This window comes from Chelonia mydas, chromosome 16 (genome assembly GCF_015237465.2).
Source record: "Chelonia mydas isolate rCheMyd1 chromosome 16, rCheMyd1.pri.v2, whole genome shotgun sequence".
Taxonomy (NCBI): domain Eukaryota; kingdom Metazoa; phylum Chordata; order Testudines; family Cheloniidae; genus Chelonia; species Chelonia mydas.
Window position 1 is genome coordinate 15466984 of NC_057857.1, and position 11241 is coordinate 15478224.

The 11241-nt window shown below is 40.5% G+C and overlaps 1 long non-coding RNA gene across 1 annotated transcript; it reads right to left on the reverse strand.

Moving 5' to 3' along the window:
- Positions 1-4773: 4773 nt before the first annotated feature.
- On the reverse strand, positions 4774-9774 carry LOC122463110. The gene is made up of 3 exons (XR_006286123.1): positions 9491-9774; positions 7524-7587; positions 4774-6859 (listed from the first exon to the last, which is right to left on the reverse strand). It is a non-coding gene; the product is annotated as an uncharacterized LOC122463110 (long non-coding RNA).
- Positions 9775-11241: the final 1467 nt, after the last annotated feature.

An 11241-nucleotide genomic window follows, 5' to 3' on the forward strand; every position in this document is an offset into this window, starting at 1 on the left:
CTGAGGGACAATTGGGCCCACTCCACTCTTTATGCCTTCAGGTGTGTGTGGGTGCGGACTTTGAGGCTGCAGGTGTAGTCCAACAGACACTGCTTGCCAAAAGATATCGTACACAAGAAGTGCATACAGCCAAAGTGTGAAATACATATAGACAACATCTCAACTAACAGTTAGTGAGGTCAGTAACCATTTCCCCCCACCCCTCCCCACTCTCAACACAGGGCATGCTAGAGTTATTGAAACCCTATCAATTCCCCTTAAAACTAACGATTTCCAAAGGCCAAATTAATTCCTGGTACAATCTCATTAAAGTCACTGGAGTTAAACCAGAGATAGATTTAGCCCCAAGTGTGTTACCTGAAAACAGAGTTTGTCCACCTGTATGTAATTCCCATAGTAAAACAAAAATTAAAATAAAAGTGTCCTAAGTCAGAGGGAAGTCTAGGCAGCCAATCACCTTAAGAGATTTGCAGGGCTAATTCCATGCTTCAATATTTAAGGTCTCCAAAAGGCAACATCCATCTTCTGTGTAAAAAAAAAAAAAAATCTTCCTGCTATCTAGAGATTATTTAGTGTTCTGATATTGACACTGCTTCTGTTGAAAGATTTAAAGATAAAAATGCAGTGTATTCAAGTACTGATCATTTTTCATAGTCAGTTAGTGACAGTACAGCCTGTAGTCAATTGCAGCAGATTTATCTTTTCTGATATTGATCGTGCGTGTGGCTAAGCGGTTTGCAGATACCTTGCTACATCCATCCTGAACTGCAGCAGGAGGTGCAAAAGGGAGGGAACCAGGATGGTGCCAAGCTGTCCTGTTTTTATTCTGAAGCAGTTTAAGTATTTTGATTTAAGTAGTAAGATAAACTGCTATAAGACATTTTGTATGTGCATGGGTATAAAGCACTTTCTGGCAGAAAAAGGGAAAACATAGCGGCGTAACTTTCCAGTGTAGACAAGCCTCTATTGTGCCAAGAGGACCTGGCACAAGTCAGTGAAAAAACGGTAAAGTGCAAGTGTAGAGCACAAGTTGAAACTTCAGATAGCTGAGGCCAGAGCTCTTGTATTAGGGGTGGGGGCTGCCACTCACTTTCCTGAAGAATACTTGCCATATATTGGAGATTCTATCTAGATACTCCCTTTGTTGGGATCCTCTCTGGATTCCCACCCTATGGAAGACTTCCCCTTTTTCTGGAGCTCCTGGTCTGGAAATTGCAAACTCCAGAGTTTGCAGAATTGCAGGTCAGCAGATGCACCAGTGTTCTAAACTCCATTCACAATTCTTACATTGAATAAAAAGGAGTTACTTTCACACTGAAGATTTCTGGTTTGCAGAGTGTTACTCTGTTGCTGAATTCCACTTAGTCCAGCCAGCAGTCGCCCTCTTAGTTTTCATTAAAGCTGAATCTGACACACAATTTAAGCATGGACTAGAATCTGAATTGTTTGAAAGTTCACAGTGTCAGATCCCAGGTTTTGTTTTGCACCATCTCTAATTTAAATAGAACCAGACTTCCATATGTACTCTCCTTCACTGAAGCCAAACTATATCTTTAAGTGCTGCTACCGAGGCTGTGGGTTTGATGGCTGGATAATGCTTGAGGAAATCCTTGAGAAACCAGGAAAACTTTGGGTGAAGGCTGTCATGCATCTCCCTGATAGATCACAGTTCACAAACCATAAATACACTTAATATGGACAGAAGTCAGAACCAAGTCTCCAGCTTTCCAAGCAACTGCTGTCACTGAACTAAAAGGAGCATCTGTGCTTGCTCCTCTTGCCAGGTACTTTCTGAAACTCAACCCAACCCTTCTTTACACTTCATTATACTAGGTGTAGGCTTGAAACTTAAAGGTTGCAAGATGGGTGGGAAGGATAGAAGAGGTTCCCATCACTGAAGGGAGGCGCCATAGTGTGGTGCTGTTTGCAGCCTCCCCATTTACATAGGATTATTAGCTACGGCTCTCTGGACCCAGTGGAATACTACTGGTCGGTAAGAAAAGCAAAGAAAAACCCTTCTTTTATCTTTCATTCCCCAGTTAGTTGAGGTTTTTTTCTTGGGACATTTATTAATTATTGCTCAAAACACAAGTGCTGAATTAAAAAAGAGCTCCACTGAATTGCCTGAGCAGAAAATCTTCTTGGAGCTTCTTCAGGAACTACACCCTCCCTGCTCACCTTCAGTTAGATGCCAAGTAGCCACATACTCAACCAACGAAGCACAAGTTAGAAGCATTATATCAACAGAACAATTGGATTGGCTACTTACCTCCTGAGAGGTTGACACTATTTCTACCAGCTTCAAATTCAACCTTTCATGGGCATCACAGAACCACAATATTCACTGGGACTTTGGAGTTGCAAAACAAATTTGTAAATCCCTTGAGTTTAACTAGGAACATAATTTTAATGGTTAGGTATGAGCATTAACGATCATCCAAACTTTAGAAATCACATTATAGTCTGTGAAAAACAACAAACTGCAGCCCAAATATGATGGTGATGGGTGTATTAGAAATACTTAGCTTTAATTAAAAAAAAACAAAAACAAAAAAAACCGCCACAACAAAACCCCCCAAAAACAGTGGCATTATATTTCTACCTGTCCTGTTTTCTCATTGGACTGAATACAGCCCCACTTTCTTTCTGGTTAATGTCTCATATTATAAAGAAGGGAGCCTGGGAAGAGCCAGCAGAATTGATCATAAAACATTAAAATGCCCAGAGAACTTTAGCAAATCTTCTACAGAAACTAGGTGGAGGTGAAATTCAGATATTTTATTCTTCAGATAAAGTCCGGACCAAGAACAAATAAGCTACACTAATGTATGTCACTAGGCTCCACTGCTTGCTCCCTAACACAGATTCTCCAAGGTGTTCTACCCTTCCTCTCCACTCTTATTGAAGTCACCCTGTTCCTGGACAGATTTTCTAATCATTCCCATGGTAGACATTTCCCACCTGTAGAAACCTCCTAATCCTCACTCAGTTTTTCTGCAGCTAAAGCAGATTCCCTGATCCTCTCCTGACCCCACCCCATTTCCACTAGTCATCTCTTGCCTAGACAGGTTTATCAATCTTTCCCCAAACCTGCTTTCTTCTGAAGACAAACATTGCCTGAATAGACCCTGCCCCACTGCAACCATCCACCCCTGCACGGACACCTTGGTTCACAGTTTAGTAATTAGTATGCTATTCGTTATAAACAGTAGTAAATGGGATCATTGAAACACCGCTCATAAACCCAGTTATGCAAACAGTTTTGAAGAGCCACTGCATATTGCACTCACATACCCTTGCTGTTCACAAATCTGGGAGATGTGATACTAAGATCTTGTCTACATTAGAAAGGGTTTGCCAAACCCTCCTTGTTGAGATGGAGACATAGCTTATACCAGCAAAATAATTCTTTTGCCAGTTTAGCTTATACCAGTTCCCTGAACAAGCTAAGCTGTGCTGGTGAAATGACTTTTCTGATGATATAACTGTCGACATTAGAGCTTTTGCTAGCATTGCTATGTCAGTCAGGGATTGTGGGATTTTTCCCCACACTCACAACCAACATAGCTATGATGGCAAAACTTTTACATGTACTAGATGAGACCTACGTCATTTTCCTCTCAACATTCACCAAAGAGTGAGTACTTCCCCAGCCTTCCTAACATAAGAAGTGGCTTAATTCTGTACCCAGGTATCACCTGCACTGATCCATTTCCTGGTTCTTTCTTTGGAAACCTGCCCCGCTCAGATAACCAGATCCAAGTTTAACAAATTAGCAAAAAGTGTTTCCCCTGAAGGAGCCATATCATATGTCACCATCTGAGACTAAGTCTCATTTTAGGTTGTATGAAACTGAAGCCACAATAATTAGTATTTGCTACCACTCATGTTTCAACACTCCATCTTAACATAATACTTTGCTTTGTTGCATTTAACACTGCAACTTTCCAAATTAAATAATAATAACTGACATTGCCGATTGTATTTTAATGTACTTTTTTCCTGAAATCACAGCAGTACTTCTGAAAATGTGGCAAAAACATGACTCCTGAAAAACATAAGACAACTGAACTTTCCTACAAATGGCACAAAGGAAAAATATTCTACAGCAGACAAATATAACAAAGAGGAAGAGGTAAAAACGTTCCTAATTTTAATTTAAAAAAAACAAACAAACTAACAAAGTATACTGCAGTGTCAGCCCCCAAACACTGCAGTATCTCTATTCTATGCTCTAGCGTTTTGGAGAATTTTTGTAGACTACTACAGAAATTTAAAATAAGGGATTGCACTGTGAAGTCTGCTATCTGGTGCCCTTTCTGGGATGCTGTACCTGATGCAGGACAGAAGAACCCCCATGAGGAATATTGATCCAGTGCTGTTTATTGCAATTTAAAAAAATAGCCTTGATATGCAAACAGAAGTCTATTCACAAAACAATAAGCTGTTCAAAAGTGTCCTGCGTTGTTACAGATTTGTTGATTCATAAAATATTCCGATTATAAAATGTTTGAGGGAGACACAAATCTGTCCACCTCCCACTCCCTAAATAATTATAAGGTTTCTTTCACCCATTGGATAAAACAAAAGCCTTTTCAAGCCCATTAGAAATCCACTATTTATAACAGACCATCAGAGAAAACCCTTCTCATTAAACTTTATAGTTCATTTCCTTTAGGAAGTCCCATTCACTTAGAATAGCTGGACTTGATCAGAAATGGGATGAGTGAAGGCTGCAGCTGTAGTAAAATTCATGCTCAATTTTTTAAAAAAAAACTATATTAGGCACAGTCGAATCTCTGAACTTGCTGGATTGCAAGCTAAAGCTATCAAAGTTTTGGCAGGAGAATAGACAGGGAAAGGAAAAGCTTGGGGAGTACTTCAAAGCTTGATGCGTAAGACGCAGCTTTTTAATGTCACCAATTCCTTTAAAAACAAACAAAAACACCACACACACCATTTCTCCCCACAATAAGAAAGTCTCATCTTACCCCATTCTCTCTACAATGAATTTAGGATGAAGAAGCACTTAATAGCTTTCTTATTGCTCTTTCCCCACCTCCAATGTTTCATTACATTCTTGTTTTCCTTACAAGGATATTCTCCTCCACAAACTAGTGACTGATAAATCATTATTAGGATAGTGGGCCAAAATCATCTCTTGTGTAACAACTTCACTGGACCTGCATCAGGTTTTAATTTGGCACAATAAAACTGATTTTTTTGCATTTAATAAAAAGTGCCAGCCAAGTCAGCCTACTGATTTTATGGTGATTTGCTTACATTCTAGCTTGGAAAGCAAATGTAGGAAAGACGTGTGCTGATTCTTCATTCATGCTGCATTTGTATGAATAATTCAGCCAACAGCGCTCCCCATGGACAAGGCATTTAGGTATCTTCAAGTTCTCTCTTACAACTAAACCTTAACTGTATCAATCATTTCTGTTGGAGTGCCACAAGGGGAATGGTCAAGCATAGGTTTGCTTTTTATTTGTTTGTTTTGGCACTTGATGGGAAATGTAGGATTTTCTGGTCAATGATAACACTAAACTTCTCTTTTTTTAGTGATGGAATAAGGGGAGCAAGTGCTTGGATTACTGCCACCTAAGTTTGTCTAAGACTGAGCTTCCTTGCTTACCAATATCAAAGTTGTCTCCTTTGGAAAGCACTACTGGATAACATCTATGGAGCAATTCACACTGGGTGAGTGGTACCTCTGAAGTTTGTCTGTGGCATAGCCCTAACCTGGGAGCTACAGTGTAAATACTATGGGCCCTGTGCTTCCTTCTGGGATGGAAAAATAGAGTTTCACCTCTACTTAATTATTCATGGGATTTCAGCACTTTAAAATAGTTTAGTCTCCTACACTTTGGATACCTAACCTGGTGTTAATAAGAAGCTCTTACAAAGGATGTTGCAGAGTCTGTAACAAGAAGCTTCACTTTATTAAAAGAAGCAGATCCGACGAAGTGGGTATTCACCCATGAAAGCTTACGCTCCAATACGTCTGTTAGTCTATAGGGTGCCACAGGACTCTTTGCCGCTTGTACAATAAGTAGTTATCCGACTATATGCATAATTATACAAGTACGTACACTGGTAAATATTTTGTAAATTATTGCTATGCAGGTTAAGTAAACAAATAGTTGTATAATACTGTTCTATAGGCACATATACAGATAAATATTTGGTACAGAATTTTTACAGGTAGGTGTGCCCTCAGATAGCACATTTGATACAGTATTGCTATTCAGATACAATATTAGATATTTTGGTACAATATAATTATAAGTTATGCAGGAATGGTAATTGCACTGTGGAAAAAAAAATATATACAGAATACCAAACCCCAATGCCACTCTAACAAGTAGGCTCATATATGCTTTTCTCAGCTGGTGGGGAATGACCTTGTGGGGTGGTGAATGACCTTGTGGGGTTGCGTTACAAAATTCTGGACTGGTCTGAGGGCAAGTTTTCTGTGAACACAACACTAAGGGGAAAATGCAGCCCTCCCCTTCCAACCTAGCCCCAAAGCACAAGGCATATTTCATGTCTCTGCTAAGGTGTTAAAATGGACTTTTTGGTAATACTTTAGACTGAGCAGCACAATGTGCGACCACTGCAAAAATGAAAGTCTTAACAGAAAGCACTGAGGATGTACTAGCTCCCCCAGTAGGGCTGCAACTCATCCTCTGTTAGGCTGTGTTTTGTCTTCTTCCAGAAATGGAGGTGGTGTTCGCTTTGACATAATATTTATCATGGCTTGCAGTTTAGTAATAGTCTTATACCAGAGCCAACTCTATTTCAGAAAGGATCCTCATTATAGCAAGAGGTTCCCCTTTACAAGGATTTTCTTTTTCTGTATAACACATTTTGTACATTGAAAATTCCTTGTGCAGCTATTACTGCATTTATAATGACAAATGGCCTTCATCAACTCAATATCTTTCTAAGGACAGTTTATGGAGCTCTGAATTTTGCTCTTAAGATTTTTCACACATACATAGTTGTATTCCATGCATGTGTATTGCTTGGCACCATTTTTTCTGGCACATTAACCAAAACCAAACCATGTTAGGCAGGGGTATTTGATGCCAGGGGGGAGGAAGTGGATGGGTAAGTGGGTTGGCAATATAATATAAATTAAATTTCTAATTCATTGGTTTAAATGTGACTCATGGTGTTCAGGACTCCTAAAGCGTTACCATCAGATAGCTGTTCTACACGCATCAATTTGAGGTGTTTTTTTTAAAGCGGGTACTGACTTTTAAGCAATATGCTTCCTGAACATTAACACACACATTAACTTTGCGTGTGTCTCCTGCTATTGCTTTCTCCTGTATAAGCAGAAGTGATTTTTCTGAAAATACGGAGGCACTGCCTTTGTGGCAATTTCAGTAGAGTGACCAAGGACTGACAGAGCTAGAGACTGAGCAACCTTCTCACCATGGAAGTGAGTCAGAAATGAGGTATGTTAGTGGATCAGCATTGGGAAAACTGGCACTGCTGTGGACTTTGTTTACCTGCTCTGAAGATTTCAGTCTGCATGGCTTGTCAGTCCAATGCTTTTCCTGAGCACTGAATTCACTGTTAATGGCATAAAAAGAGAGAAACAAGTATGAGTCATACAAAACAGCCTTAATTACAGCCAAGAAAGATTGAGAAATATAAAACCAAAGCCAAAAATGTAATTTAGATTTTAGTCCAGTTATGTTCATAGAAATGAACATTTAAAATGGTATTATGTCTCAGATGTTTATGGAGCAGATAAACCTATCTTGTAACTTCTCTGATGTAAACAAGATCTTACACCTATTGATCCTTCAGAGCTGGTACAGCTATGAGAAAGTGTGGTGGATTCTCTTCTGCCTCATATGTATCACCCTCAAAATTGTTAGCCAGATTCTGACTGCAGAATCTTTGTCACGGTGATGAAGAGAGAGAGGAAGCCACCTTCACTTCCTGAACCCAGGGTGAAGGTTACTGCCATTTGGGGCTGGGAAAACAAAACAAAAACCCAACAACCCAGCAACTCCTTATGTCTTGTGACCTGAACAAATGTGGAAATTGCAGAGTGAGGCTAAACATTGACACCCTCAATGTCACTTTTACAGTATCACTTTTCAGACTGTAACAGCAGTTGTAAGAGTTAAGAGAAAGGAAAGGAAAGTGGCAGCAAGGACACTGAATTGATGTCTCCCATACCCCTTCAGGCTGTGGTGTTCCTTCCACATCATCAGACTGGGCAAGCTTTTACACACATCAGCCAGGACGTGCTGTACCATATCAGCGACCCATCTCCTCTGTGTCCCTCCCAAAGTAGGGTCTCTCTCTCTCTCCCACTTCCATTTCCATTGACTGACTGGTAAGATGCTGCCTGACTTCATTGAGAGGCTTTTAAAAAATCTTACTCTTTGCTATTACTATTGATTAGCCTCTTAATGGGATTTCTCTCTTTCCCTGGCTTGTGGCATCAAGTCATATATTCCTCTTCAGGGTTCTTTATTTGGATTCACAAAGGTGAATACAGCTGTGGCCCAGCTCTGCTAAGAGGTGCTAATCTATTGTATGGGGGAAAAACACAACATTGCATTTCAGTGTTTGGAAGACCATGCCTAATGAGGAGGTATTAAGCAAACTGGTCATTTTATTTGTTTGCATGAAATATTCAGGTAAAAAAAAAAAAAAGTAAATTGCTAGGCTTCTGCAGATGAAGATTTCATAACCCAGTGAGCTAATGCATGAACCTCCTTTCTCCAGAGAGCTGAGTTCTAAATTAGTTTAGGACACCAAGTGTAGTAATTAATATCTTGCATTTATTTATATAGCAGTTTACAAGCTAATACACTCTCCCTAAGAATTAATCCAACACTAAATGAAAGCACATTTGTTGTGGAACACAGCAGTAGTTTAATAGTGCATAGCACCAATGAACAGCTTAAGATAGGAAGGGAAGACAGTGCTATGGTCAAAAATGAAAAATGTAGGCAAAGCCTTATGTAGAGATCACACAGTTAAGCAGGTTATAATTTGGCCAAAATACCCTATGTTACAAAATTGCAATGGAATTGCCACAAGGTAGCCCCACCTGGGACACCTTCCTGCTACAGGCTGCAGCACAGCAAGTGCATCTGCCTCAGTTTCCCTCCTTCAAAATCCTTAGTAACTCCATGCCAGGCTCTCTTACTTCAGTACATACCCGTCCTTGGGGCCAATTCATTACAAAAACATAGTGCACATAGTCCATAACAAAAGTTCCAAAATGTAGTCCATTGATCACCCCCAACCCCAATTATATCATCCTTAAAATCCCAAGATATCTAGTCCCTTGACACCCCACATTCGTGTATCTTCCATCACACCTGCACTCTTCATTGGTCCTTTTCCTGACATTTTACCAGGGCAGCCACCCCAAGCTATCCAGCTAGAGTGCAACCCCACTCTTTCCAGCAGGAACCCTACAGTCTCTGTGCTGGGAGTTCATCCTTACCAGAGAAGCATCCCCAAAGCCCCTTTGTCCATTAACGTCTCATGTCCCAGACAGGCCAACAGCCAGGCCTTTCTACAGGTCCCCAGGCTCCAGCAGAGATGTCAGCAAATAAGCCCCTCCACTGCCGCTCTACCTTCAGCCCTCTGCTGCTACTCCCCAGCTCAGAGAGCCAGCAGGCAGCTCCCTCTTACTGTTCTCCTGCCTTCAGCCAGGACCTACCTACATCTTCTATCATGGACCTCCTGCCTCAAGCAGCTCTCACCTCCTGACTCACCAGGTTTCTCTCTCCGTTAAGTCCCTGGGGCTCCTCTTAAGACCAGCTGTGGATCAGTTAACCAGTCACAGGTTCTCTTTTAAAGGGCCAGTAACATGCTGTAGCCAGAAACTATTACAGGTAGTCAGTACCTCAATTTTTCATCTCACCTGAAAGTCAGCACCTCTAGATGCACAGTACCCCCTGACCCAATACTGCAGCATTGGTTCAGTACTATTCAGGAGAAACTGCTATTCTGAATCACCAGCACAACTTCCTGCAGTGCTTGGGGCTTTTCGTAGAGGTCCCGTCCACGCACTGACCCAGCATCCGAACGTTGTTTTGCTTGCGAGGGCTGCAGGATCACAGCCCAAGGTGGTATGGCTGCAGGCTGTTAATTTGAGGGTCTCAGTCTAGTCCTTAGTGGAATTTATCCATTACATGATTTAGCTCTTTTATCAGAGACTTTATGTTGGAGAGGGAAATTGTCTCTGGGACAGATGATAGTAGAAAAAACCAAGAGACTATCAGAAACTTTCCTTGCTAGTTGCTAGTTCCTTCTTAGTTGCTATTTCCTTGCCCCCATCCAAAGTGCCCAGTCTTCAGAATTGTTTGGTTACAGTCTATTGCCATGGAATATAAATTTGATTTAACTTTTAACCCTCTTTATTGGCTCTGCTGCCTGGGGTTTGACATTCAGTTGCGTCACTCACATCAGCTTATTGATACCCCCTGTGGTGTTTAACAGCATCTATTATTGTACAATATGAAGCTCAAAGGCAGTGTATACTTTAGACCTTGTATTGCAGTGAGGATGTCTACACAGTGCAGCTCTTGTGACAGGTGAGCTAATAGTTGGAAAATGTTGGTCATGATACACTGAGTTGCAACTCATGAGGAATGGCTTGTACTAGCTAAGAAGGAATTTATGTGGTAGTTGAGACCCCAGGATTTCTTTCTGGAGGAGTGGCTCTAATTAAGTTGACCTAGGTGCTCAGTCAGTCTGGGATGATATCAGTAAAACTGGAATCTTAGAATGAAATTTGGAAAGTTGTCCATGATGAGTTTACAATTTTTAAACTTAAAGAAAACATAGGTTTGCAATAGAAAGTTTCTCAATTGGGAATACAAGATATAAAAGAAACAAAAAGAGGGAGAAAATATGCTGGAGAACATTGCAGCATAGCCTGAACATGAATATCCAGTACAAAAGGTTTTCTCTGAGAAAAGCAGTTTTGGGTAATTTTACTGCAAAGGCATTTTCCTCTGAAAATGAAATCTAGACAGGATGTTACTGATAGTCCACATCATATTTTCAATAAATGATGAACCTTCATGTCCCATGAAATATGAAAGTAGAAAGCTGCACTCTATTATATTCAGGAAAGGTTCCCCCCTCTCTTTTGTTTAAATGTATTCATTATCAAAGGTATAGTGCCCTTGAGAAGCTGAGGCAGTTGGTTGTATTGCTGTGCAAGGAATTTAAGATACTTAACTA